Here is a 13193-nt window from a genome sequence, read left to right as displayed (position 1 = left end):
TCGGCCCATCAAGTCTGCTCCGCCATTCAATCATGGCTGACCTATCTCTCCCTCCGAACCTCATTCTCCTGCCTTCTCCCCGTAAACCTCTGACCCCTGTACTAATCAAGAATCTGTCAATCTCTGCCTTAAAAATATCCACAGCCTGCTGTGGCAAATAATTTGCCACCCATTTCCCACACACTCACAATTAGTTTAGTTTAGTTTAGTTTATTATTATTGTCACGTGTACTGAGGTACGGTGAAAAGCTTTAATTGTGTGCTATCCAGTCAGCTGAAAGACAATACATGATTACAACTGAGCCATTTATAGTGTACAGATACAGGATATGGGAATAACGTTTAGTGCAAGGTAAAGACAACAAAGTCCGATCAAGGATAGTCCGATTGTCACCAAACAGGTAGGTAGTAGTTCAGCACTCTTCGCTGGTCATGGATGGTTCAGTTGCCTGATAGCAGCTGGGAAGAAACTGTCCCTGAATCTGGAGATTTGTGGGAATCCGATGGGGGAGGGGAGAAGAGGGAATGGCCATGGTGCTACTCATCCTTGGTGATGCTGCTGGCCTTGCCGAGGCAGCGCGAGGTATAAATGGAGGCAATCGAAGGGAGGTTGGTTTGTGTGATGGTCTGGGCTGCGTCCACAATTCGCAGCAATTTCTTGCTATCTTGGATGGAGCTGTTCCCAAACCATGCTGTTGACTTCAGGAAAGAGACAACAAGCAGAGCATTCGGGTTGAATAAAAGGTCATCGTTGCTCTTTTCAATCAAGGCAGTTTGTAATTGCCAGGATCACTCAAGTCTACATCAGAAATGAGCAATGGCGTTTGTGCTTACCCAGAAGGCCACGCGGTGCAGAAAGGGCCCTGGACACAGCCAGGTGCCACTGAGACAGTTCATGCACTCAGTGAGTTATTTCAGGCTGGGGATGGGATGGTAATTCCAACTAACTTAAAATCTGACTTATGTAAAGGTTCACGGAACGTAACCCTTGCGTAGGTCAAAGAGTGCCTGCAATAAATAAAAGAATGACAGTGTTCTGCTGCCGATATGGACAACACCTCAGATAGACACAAAATGCTGGAGTAACTCAGTGGGACAGGCAGCATCTCTGGAGAGAAGGAATGGGTGACGTTTCTGGTCGAGACCCTTCGTCAGACTAGTCAGGGGATAGGGAAACGAGAGATGAAGACCGCGATACAGAGAGATATAGAACAAATGAATGAAAGATATGCAAAAAAAGTAACGATGTTAAAGGAAACAATAGACAATAGACAATAGGTGTAGGAGGAGGCCATTCGGCCCTTCGAGCCAGCACCGCCATTCAATGCGATCATGAATGGCGGTTCCTGCCTTCTCCCCATACCCCCTGACTCCGCTATCCTTAAGAGCTCTATCTAGCTCTCTCTTGAATGTATTCAGAGAATTGGCCTCCACTGCCCTCTGAGGCAGAGAATTCCACGGATTCACAACTCTCTGACTAAAAATGTTTTTCCTCATCTCTGTTCTAAATGGCCTACCCCTTATTCTTAAACTGTGGCCCCTTGTTCTGGACTCCCCCAACATTGGGAACATGTTTCCTGCCTCTAACGTGTCCAACCCCTTAATAATCTTATACATTTCGATAAGATCTCCTCTCATCCTTCTAAATTCCAGTGTATACAAGCCTAGTCGATCCAGCCTTTCAACATACGACAGTTCCGCCATTGTTCGCTGCTTGCTGGGTGAGAACGGGAACCAGGTGAGACTTGGGTGGGGGAGGGATGGAGAGAGAGGGAGTGCAGGGGTTACATGAAGTTAGAGAAATCGATACTGATACCATTGGGTTGTAAGCTGCCCAAGCGAAATATGAGATGCTGTTCACTCCAAATCCATGGTGGTATTGAATAACAACTGCGTGAGTTATGTTAAAACATCCAAAACACTGCAGGACTTTAAATTACGAGGATTCTCACTACCTTCCAGCCAAACCTCTGTTCTCCATCCACACCATCAAAAAGTACAATAATCTTGATATTTGTGTTAATTGTTTCACCAAAAGTGCTGATTAAATATCTATCTGACAGCTGGAGGTATTTTAGCTCTTTCTAAAAAATAATGACTGTACATAAAAGTAATTAACTTGATTCATACAATCCTTGGTTTTCCTAACACTAAATTGTCCAGTTTCAAATTATGTACCATCAGTTTCATTACAGAAAATGACATTATTTCGATTAATTATTGGACTGATTAATATATTAAAAAAGGCAATGCATAATTACATCAATATTGAAAAGAACAGAGAAATCCTTCTAATTTGGAGGTAAAATTCAGCAACAAAGTTTTGAATGTTTCGATTTTGGATTTAAATGGTATTACTGGCAATTACTTGCAGTAAGTGCTAATAATTCTTTTTTATCTTACTCAGAAATGAAGAATACTGATGGGGTCAATTTGAGACATTGAAAAAGTAGAATGATAAATCTTCCCCAAACTAATATCTTGTGGTGTCGTGCAGTATGCTTTGGTGACACAGAAATGTGGTGGACGGCACGGTGGCGCAGTGGTAGAGTTGCTGCCTTACAGCGAATGCAGCGCCAGAGACTGAGGTTCGATCCTGACTACGTGTGGCGTCTGTACGGAGTTTGTACGTTCTCCCCGTGACCTGCGTGGGTTTTCCCCGAGATCTTCGGTTTCCTCCCACACTCCAAAGACGTACAGGTATGTAAGTTAATTGACTGGGTAAATGTAAAAATTGTCCCTAGTGTGTGTAGGATAGTGTTAATGTGTGGGGATCGCTGGGCGGCGCGGACTCGGTGGGCCGAAGGGCCTGTTTCCGCGCTGTATCTCTAAAAATAAAAAAATTTAAAAATTGCTTGCAAGAGCCTGAAACATCACTAATGATCGTCACCGGACATCATCCTCAAACAAAACTTCACCCTAAATCAAGTAGAATATACAACATAGAACATAGGGCGAAAAGTGCTGGAGTACCTCAGCAGGTCATGCAGCATCTCTGGAGTAACACGGATAGACCAGTCTGAAGAAGGGTCCCGATCCGAAACATCACCTATCCATGATGCTGCCTGACCCGCTGAATTACTCCAGCACATTGTGTCCTTTTGTGTAAACCAACATCTGCAGCTCTTTATATCTACAGAGAACAATGCAGCACAGGAACATACCCGTCGGCCCACGATTGTAGTCATGTATTGTCTTTCCGCTGACTGGTTAGCATGCAACAAAAACTTTTCACTGTACCTCGGTACACGTGACAATAAACTAAACCAAACTAAACTAAACAATGTCCATGCCGAACACAATGCCATGATAAACCAACCTTATCTACCTGCACATGATCCACATCCCTCCATAAATTGCACAAGATTACTTATATACATTTGTTACTGATGCCAATTATAATGTACATCACATTAGCATCTATCTTCCTGCTTTTTGTCTTTGATATCTAACTTTGTATTAAATCTTTACAGATGAAAAATCTATTTTCAACATCTGCGATGCTGGAGTTACGCCTTTGCAGTCATCCACTCCTTGTGTACTGTGCATTTGCCAAGAAGGTCAGGAAAAGGATAATCAAAGGTCCTTGTCTAGAGTGAAGCTCTGTATCGGACCACTCTACGATCTAAGGGCTGTTTCCAGCATCACCTACTGAGACAAATATCATCAGTGCGACACAGCGGCACGGTGGCGCAGCGGTATAGTTGCTGCCTTACAGCACTTGCAGCACCAGGGACCCAGGTTCGATCCCGACCACGGGTGCTGTCTGTACGGAGTTTGTACGTTCTCCCCGTGACCTGCGCGGGTTTTCTACAAGATTTTCAGTTCCTCCCACACTCCAAAGACGTACAGGTATGTTGGTAAAGTGGCTTGGTAAATGTTTAAAAAAATTGTCCCTAGTGCATGTAGGAACGTGTTAATATGCGGGGATCGCTGGTCAGCGCGGACCCGATGGGCCGAAGGGCCTGTTTCCGCGCTGTATCACTAAGCTAAACTAAACAGTGGGGAGAGCACTCAGAGCAGGATCCTGCCAACATTGAACATTGAGGCTTTTTTTTTGAAGGTATCACAAAATGCTGGAGTAACTTAGCGGGTCAGGCAGCATCCCAGGAGAGAATTTTTTAATTCCCTCCCCTCAACTTCCGACACTCCAGAGAAAACAATCCAAGACTATTCAACCTCTCCCTGCAGCTGAGGCCCTCTAACCTAGGCACATGCTGGTAAACTGAAACTCTCTAATCCAGGGAGCATTCTGGCCAGCAGAGGACTCTAATCAGATGGAAAACAGAAAGCCTTAAATGACAAAAACATAAGGAGATTATTTGAAAAAATTAATTCTAAGGGGAGTGGAGAAAAAAGGGAGGAATTGGACCAGCGGAAGGATTATCTGTTTGCGCCTTTACATCAACAACTTACATTGATAAAACACCTTTGTACATTAAAAACAAAATTGAACTGTGTCAAAGTCCGAGATAAATTGATCGGATCACATAAATACAGGTTAATATTGATTGTTGATGAATATTGATTTTGTGGCAGTCAATATCACCTTCCTAATGAATCTAATTAATATTTGGAAACATTTCAATAATCATTAAGAAGTTTCAAAGGGATATCAGACTTTATATTGCACACTTGTTATGAACAGCAAACTGCTCGGCTGAACTTAAAGTGCATTTCAATCAAAATTAATATCATGTAAAAAAAACAATAAATGCTTTATTTCCATTTGGATATTTCACTTGATCATTAAACTGAGTGATGACAGTTAAGGCTGATTTGTGTTATTTTCACCTTTCATCGTTAATGCTGTTCTTAGTGAGCTTGTGGTTCTAACATGCATGTTAATTAACCATTGATGGCCTTGAATGGAATTGGAGATATTTTGCACAGCTGTCTAGGAAAACCTTGCCTCGCACGGTTTAGTTTTTAGCTTAGTTTAGTCATAGAGTCAAAGAGTGATACAGCGTGGAAACAGGCCCCTCGACCCAACTTGCCCACACCTGCCAACATGTCCCATCTACTCTAGTCCCACCTGCCTGCGCTTGGTCCATATCCCTCCAAACCTGCCCTATCCATGTACCTGTCTAACTGTTTCTTAAACGTTGGGATAGTCCCAGCCTCAACTACCTCCTCTGGCAGCTTGTTCCATACACCCACCACCCTTTGTGTGAAAAAGTTATCCCTCAGATTCCTATTAAACTTTTCCCCTTCACCTTGAACCTATGTCGTCTGGTCCTCGATTCCCCCTACTCTGGGCAAGAGATTCTGTGCATCTACCAGATCTATTCCTCTCATGATTTTATACACAAGTTTAGTTTGGAGATACAGCGCGGAAACAGGCCCTTCGGCCCACCAAGTCCATGCTGACCAGCGATCCCCGCTCATTAACACTATCCTACAGACACTAGGGTCCCTGTATGCAGGGTGGTGAAGAATACATTGGACACACTAGCCTTCATCGGTCAGAGTATTGAGTACAAGACATTGTGATGTTATTTTACAGCTATACAAGACTGTGGAAGGAATTTCTGGTTGTCGTGCTACAGATGTTATCAGAAGTGGAAGATGTGATTTATAAGGAGAGGATGGAGAGGTTGGGTTATATTTTCTGGAACATAGAATGATGAAGACTAATCTTATAGAGGCTTATGGAGGCTTGTAGGATAGTGCCAGTGTACGAGGTGATCGCTGGTCGATGTGGACTCAGTGAGCTGAAGGGCCTGTTTCCACGCTGTATCTCTAAAAGTCTAAAAAAGATCTAAAGAAATCTTGAGGGACATAGATAAGGTAAACAGCCATGGTCTTTTCCCCAGGGATAAGAGAATAGAAGAGTAGATGGCATAGGTTTAAGATGAGAGGGGAAAGATTTAAAAAATGACAGCTTTTTCACACAGAGGGTGGTGCATTCATGAAATGAACTGCCAGAAGAAATAGTAGAAACAGGTACAAACTCAACATTTAAAAGATGGGTTTGGACAGATACATGGATGGGAAAGGTTTGAAAGGATATAGACAATAGACAATAGAAAATAGGTGCAGGAGAAGGCCATTCGGCCCTTCGAGCCAGCACCACCATTCAATGTGATCATGGCTGATCATTCTCAATCAATACCCCGTTCCTGCCTTCTCCCCATACCCCCTGACTCTGCTATCCTTAAGAGCTCTATCTAGCTCTCTCTTGAATGTATTCAGAGAATTGGCCTCCACTGCCCTCTGAGGCAGAGAATTCCACGGATTCACAACTCTCTGACTAAAAAAGTTTTTCCTCATCTCTGTTCTAAATGGCCTACCCCTTATTCTTAAACTGTGGCCCCTGGTTCTGGACTCCCCCAACATTGGGAACATGTTTCCTGCCTCTAACGTGTCCAACCCCTTAATAATCTTATACGTTTCGATAAGATCCCCTCTCATCCTTCTGATATGGACCAAGCACAGTCTGAAGAAGGGTCTCGACCCGAATATGTCACCCATTCCTTCTCTCCCGATATGCTGTTTGTCCCGCTGAGTTACTCCAGCTTTTTGTGTCAATCTGCAGTCAAGTGGGACTTAGTTGGCATGGGTGAGTTGGGCCAAAGGGTTGTTTTAATGCTGTGAACTGTAGCTGTTAGACTTTAATTATCAGGGCAAGCAGATGTGCAGGATTCCTTGAACAACATGGGATTTTAACAGATTTCCCACTTGGAAGGCAGCCCTAAGAAGATCAGGGATGACTGAGAGGGGGTGTGGCGTAGGTCAGGGAGAGTCAGAGAGCTGCAAGTAAGGAGGGGAGGGATACTTTTGAAAGTGGGTGAGGAAAGGGGGGCACGGTGATGCAGCGGTAGAGTTGCTGCCTTACAACGAATGCAGCGCCAAAGACTCAGGTTCGATCCTGACTACGGGCGCTGTCTGTACGGAGTTTGTACGTTCTCCCCGTGACCTGCGTGGGTTTTCTCCGAGATCTTCGGTTTCCTCCCACACTCCAAAGACGTACAGGTTTGTAGGTTAATTGGCTGGGCAAATGTAAAAAAAATTGTCTCTAGTGGGCGTAGGACAGTGTTAATGTGCGGGGATCGCTGGGCGGCGCGGACCCGGTGGGCCGAAGGACCAGTTTCTGCGCTTTATCTCTAAATCTAAATATTTTTAAAAATCTAAAGCCTGGATGAAATTGTAGGCAATCTCAGTCCTTTCCAATAAAGTCCTCTCCGATATCGCCACCACTTCACAGGGAGTGGGAGTGAACTTGACACAAACCAAACAGAGAGATCCTCCAAACGTATTTTCAGTTTAATTAGTCGTTTATTGAATTAGTGGCACAAACAGCTCTATATCTCCTCAAGAATTCAACTCTCGTCACAGGTCTGGTAAGAACTATATCTTCTCCCTCCCTGTGTCCAACTCCTCCTGTCTCTGCATCTCCAGATACAGCACCTAGTCCTGGCTCCCCCCAGTATCTTATGCCCAGATATGTATTCATCTCACGACAGCCCCCAAGTGTCCAAAATAACACAGCAAGACATCTAGACAAAATAATATAATATGCTTAAAAACAGCCAGCACAAACACAAATGGCTCCCACAGTAGGGATAGAACGACCAAGGGAGGTCATGTGGGGTATTGGAGTGATTGTGTGGGACTGAAGATCAGAGGAAATAGAAGTTTCAGTCTGGAGGGTGAGAAGAAGATAATGATTGTAGTCAGTGATATTTAGAGAGTAACTGCGTAACTAGAGGACACAGGTTTAAGGTGAGGGGAAGAAATTTAAAGAAGTAAAGGAGTATGTATTTTCCAGAGGGTGGTGAATATCTGGAATGAGCTGCCAGAGGAGATAGTGGAAGCAGATATGATTACAATGTTGAAAAGGCATTTACACAGGTATTTATCAAAAATAGACACAAAAAGCTGGAATAACTCAGCAGCTCCGATAGCATCAATGGAGAAAACGAATGTGACATAGAAACATAGAAACATAGAAAATAGGTGCAGGAGTAGGCCATTCGGCCCTTCGAGCCTGCACCGCCATTCAATATGATCATGGCTGATCATCCAATTCAGTATCCCGTACCTGCCTTCTCTCCATACCCCCTGATCCCTTTAGCCACAAGGGCCACATCTAACTCCCTCTTAAATATAGCCAATGAACTGGCCTCAACTACCTTCTGTGGCAGAGAATTCCACGGATTCACCACTCTCTGTGTGAAAGTGACGTTTCGGGTCAAGACCCTTCTTCAGAACCGAAACGTCATCTATTCCGTTTTTTTCCCCCGAGATGCTGCCTGATCCGCTGAGTTACTCCAGCTTTTTTGTGTCTGTCTTCGGTTTAAACCAGTTCCTTCCCACACGCACTGTACAAGTATGTCACTAGCAAAGGAATAGGGGGGGCCTAATGGAGGCAAGTGATTAGCCTGGGTAGTCATCGCAATCGGCACGAACAAGAAGGATTGTAAGGCCCCGTTTCTTTGGTCTTAGTTTAGTTTTAGAGATACAGTGCGAAAACAGACCATTCGGCCCATCGAGTCCGCGCCGACCACTGATCCCTGTACACTAACACTATCCTGCACACCAGAGGCAATTTGCAATTTTACCCAGCCAATTAACCCCACAAACCCTCATCTCTTTGGAGCACGTTTCTGTGCGCAATATTTCCATGTTTCTGCCTAAGCAAGTAATTTTCAATCACATTTCTTTTGTTTGTCAAGGAATAACGAGGAAATACATCCTTGGTTCCAAAGAAAGACATAAAAAGCTGGAGTAACTCAGCGGGACGGGTAGCATCTCTGGAGAGTAGGAATGGCTGACGCTTCTGGTCAAAAACCCTTCTTCAGACCCTAAATATCACCCATTCCTTCTCTCCAGAGATGCTGCCTGTCCCGCTGAGTTACTCCAGCATTTTGTGTCTACCTTCTGGATTAAACCAGCATCTGCAGTTCCTTCCTGCACATATCCTTGGTTCTGTTTCCCCAGAGCAGTGCAGGAATATTAGCCACCGGTTTTAGCAATTGCATCCCACACATTCAAAGATATTGTCTTTAACAGAACTGAATGTACAGAGTGGAGTACGTCTGGCTGTGAGCAATTTCCTTAGCAATGCTTTTCCCCTGATGTTAATAGGTGTCTAGCAGTACGATTGCTTTGCAGTTAAACAAGTAAGAACTTCACTGTTCCCGTTTTGGGTACACTTGACAATTAAACACTCTTGACTTTTGACTCTTGATTTGTAAACCAAATTCCATTGCAGTTGCAACAACTAATGTTGAGTTAATACTGGCCGCACTTACCGCCACCGCTAGCCCAACGCGGTACAACTTGTGCTGCAGCCACTAGATTACATTAAATTGTGTTGTAGGGCTCCCTGGTTGATCTGACAGAAGATTGCAGGGGATGATGTGTTAACATACTAATGTGCTACTGCATGCCACAAGTATTCCATTACTCACAAGGAAGGAGCCAGCTGGATATTTGCTTAGCTTGAGATCGGGGCCTCGGCTGTTTCAGAAGGACAGGGTCAAGCAGAATGCAGCACTCCTGGTTGCTCCAACTTCCTGTCAATATTTCCAATCCTCAGTTGACTTTTCAGTTTCCAATCCCCAAACCTGCTGACTCACAGCTGACTCGACACGCGGCGAATTAACCTGTTCAGAAGAATGGTGGGTCGCTTGTCAAGTCTTAACACAATTTTAATCTTTCACTTAAAGCAGCTGTCAACATGTGTAATTGTTTTTTTTGTATCTCAGGAAACGTCCATGTGAAATGTCACAAACACATTACGAGGACCAGGACTCCAGGTTCTAAGCTATAGGGAGAGGTTGAGTAAGCTGGGACTCTATTCCTTGGAGCACAGAGGGATGAGGGGCGATCTTATGGAGGTGTACAAAAATAATGAGCGGGATAGATAGGGTAGACACACCTTCAAATATCTGTGTATGGAAATCTAATGAAGGGAGATAATAGGAATAAAGAGGTCCTTCTACAGATGTATCGGGCCCTGGTGAGACCACATCTGGAGTATTGTGTGTAGTTTTGGTCTACCAATTTGGGGAAGAACGTCCTTGCTATTGAGGCAGTGTAGCGTAGGTTCACGAGGTTAATCCCCGGGATGGTGGGACTGTCATACGAGGAAAGATTGGAAAGACTGGGCTTTTATTCACTGGAGTTTAGAAGGATGAGAGGGGATCTTATAGAGACGTAAAAAATTATGAAAGGACTGGACAAGCTAGATGCAGGAAAAATGGTCCCAATGTTGGGGGAGTCCAGAACCAGGGGTCACAGTCTAAGAATAAAGGGGAGACAATTTAAAACTGAGGTGAGAAAAAACTTTTATCAACTCAAAGAGTTGTGAATTTGTGGAATTCTCTGCCACAGAAGGCAGTGGAGACCAATTCACTGGATGAATCTAAAAGAGAGTTAGATAGAGCTCTAGGGGCTAGTGGAATCAAGGGATATGGGGAGAAGGCAGGCACAGGTTACTGATTGTGGATGATCAGCAATGATCACAATGAATGGTGGTGCTGGCTCGAAGGGCCAAATGTCCTCCTCCTATTTTCTATGTTTCTATGTTTCTACAAAAAATGGAACTTTAATGAAGACCCAGGTAGAGGGTCATTCTCGGTACCTGCACCTTGATTAAAGTTGCATTTTTATTATCTCTCTTCAATGTTCCTGTTGCTTTACTGCACACCCGACTTAAGAAGGATGGTCTGAAGAAGGGTCCCGACCCAAGACGTCGCTTATACATGTTCTCCAGACACTTCCTAGCCCGCTGAGATACCTAGGCACTTTGTGTTCTTTGTGTTTGTGCAAGATTCCAGCATCTGCGGTTCCTTAACAACAAACTCAACTTGACACGAATCGAACATTTTGTCCTGAACCAGAACGTGACATCACTTTCGTTGCCAACTTTCATCCTGCCCTTTGCTCCGTGTAGATGTGTTATTCCACGTAATATTATCCACGATTCATAAGTAACGAGAAAAATGATTAATAGAACATTAATAACATCTCCTGACCGACTAAGGTTTTAGAAGATACGCTGTAAAATATTAAGAAAAACAACTTTTACAAATAATTTGTGCCCGTTCTATTTATCCATCATTGTGAGCAAGGTACTGAAAAGTCAGTAAATCAAAGCAAAATCTTTCAATTTGACAATTTGGCCTTATGACAATTAAACTGTGGGTCGCTGTTGGGCAGCACGGTGGCGCAGCGGTAGAGTTGCTGCCTTACAGCGCTTGCAGCAAGGGGGACCCGGGTTCGATCCTGACTACGGCTGCTGTCTGTACGGAGTTTGTACGTTCTCCCCTGACTCTGAGTGCAGGGCCGTCTTTACAGCATTATGGGCCCCGGGCAAAGCAGTGTACTGGGGCCCCTACGACAACTACTCACAGGAATAAAAATGGAAATGGTCGATAAAATTAAACACCCCCCTTTCCCCAGCACCCCCATTTCCCCCACTCTCTCTTCCCCCCCACCACCAACCCCCACCCTTGCTGTCCCCCTCCCCAGTCCCACTCTGCCTCCTCCCACCCCCACTCTCTCCTCCTCCCACCCTCCCCGTCGTCCCCACCGTTACTCTCGCCCACCCCCCTTTCCCTACCAGCCCCCCCCCTGTCGTGCCAGCGAAAAGCACTTACCCAAAAGCACTTATCGATGGACTTAGGGTGCTACATTGTTGCGAAAAGCATTTACAGATCGCTGTGAGAAGCACTTAGGGATGCAAAAGCAAAGCACTTAGGGAGCTAATTGTTGCGAAACAGATCGCTGTGAGAAGCACTTAGGGATGGAAAATGTTGCGAAAAAAACACTGGGACCGAAAATGTTGCGAAAAAAGCACTTATTGAACCTACATTTTTAAAGTAGTATTTATTTATTGCAAGTCACTTAACATACACAGATCAGCATGGGGCCCCTATGCTCGTGGGGCCCCGGGCAAGTGCCCATCAGGCCCATGCGTTAAGACGGCCCTGTCTGAGTGAAATCTTCGGTTTCCTCCCACACTCCAAAGACGTGCAGGAATGTAGGTAAATTGACTTGGTATAAGTTTTTTTTTAATTGTCCCTAGTGTGTGTGTAGGATTGTGCGGGGATCGCTGGTCGGTGCGGACTCGGTGAGCCGAAGGGCCTGTTTCCATGTTGTATCTCTAAACTAAACTCTAGAGTCCAGACTCTGTAATGTCAGGATGTGACAATATTCTGCAATGTTCACTTCAACCACTGCGGGGAGCTGTTGAATTGCAATGGCAAAATAATGTGCAACACTCAGACAGTGGGAAAGACAGGAGCAAACTGGAATAGATTTATTGCTTCATAGCACCCTTGAAATCCGAAGAGGATTGTGCCTATTCTGATCAAAAGGAGCTACCTAGACAATAGACAATAGACAATAGGTGCAGGAGGAGGCCATTCGGCCCTTCGAGCCAGCACCACCATTCAATGTGATCATGGCTGATCATTCTCAATCAGTACCCTGTTCCTGCTTTCTCCCCATACCCCCTGACTCCGCTATCCTTAAGAGCTCTACCTAGGCTAATCTAACCTCCAATCTTTCAGTCCCTCATAAAAACCAACCTCCCTTCCATTCTGGGTTCTGCCACAGTCAGAGTGAGGCCAGAGGCAAATTGTAGGAACTCCGTTGAACCTGGACGTTAGAGTTTCCAGGCTCCTATACTATTTTTTTTCCAATGGTCGGAGTGAAATGATAGTGTGGTCAGGGTAGTGTGAGTCTCTGGTGATGCTGGCTGCCTTTTTGATGCAGCGACTCCTGGAGATCCCTTGGACGGTGGGGAGGTCAGTACTAGTGACTGACTGGGCAGTGCTCAGCACTTTTTACAACCTCCTTCATTCCTGGGCGTTGGAGTTGCTGAACCCGGCTGGGATGCAACTAGTCAATGTGCCCTCTACTGTACACCTGTAGAAGTGCAAGAGAATATCTGTTGATGTACTGAATCCTCCTTTGGTCCTATTGTCCGCAGTGTGTCTGTTCGCCATGTGACATTTATGGTTCGCTGTTGAGGCGGTGCTCCCATCCCATTGGCAGGATACCCGGCGAGCTGGGATGTCCCAGGTCAGGTCTGGACGGGATGGGTTGGGACAGGGTGGGATGGAACGGGACAGACTGGGATGCTCAGGCCGGGTCTTGTTGGGTTACTGCGGGCGAGATAGGATAGGATGGGATGCGACAGGATGGGACAGGACAGGATGGGATTTTTTTTTTTAGAG

The sequence above is a fragment of the Rhinoraja longicauda genome, chromosome 31 (genome assembly GCF_053455715.1).
Source record: "Rhinoraja longicauda isolate Sanriku21f chromosome 31, sRhiLon1.1, whole genome shotgun sequence".
In the NCBI taxonomy this organism is placed as follows: Eukaryota; Metazoa; Chordata; class Chondrichthyes; order Rajiformes; family Arhynchobatidae; genus Rhinoraja; species Rhinoraja longicauda.
The sequence above is the reverse complement of the archived record's forward strand: the minus strand, read 5'-3'. Positions refer to the sequence as shown.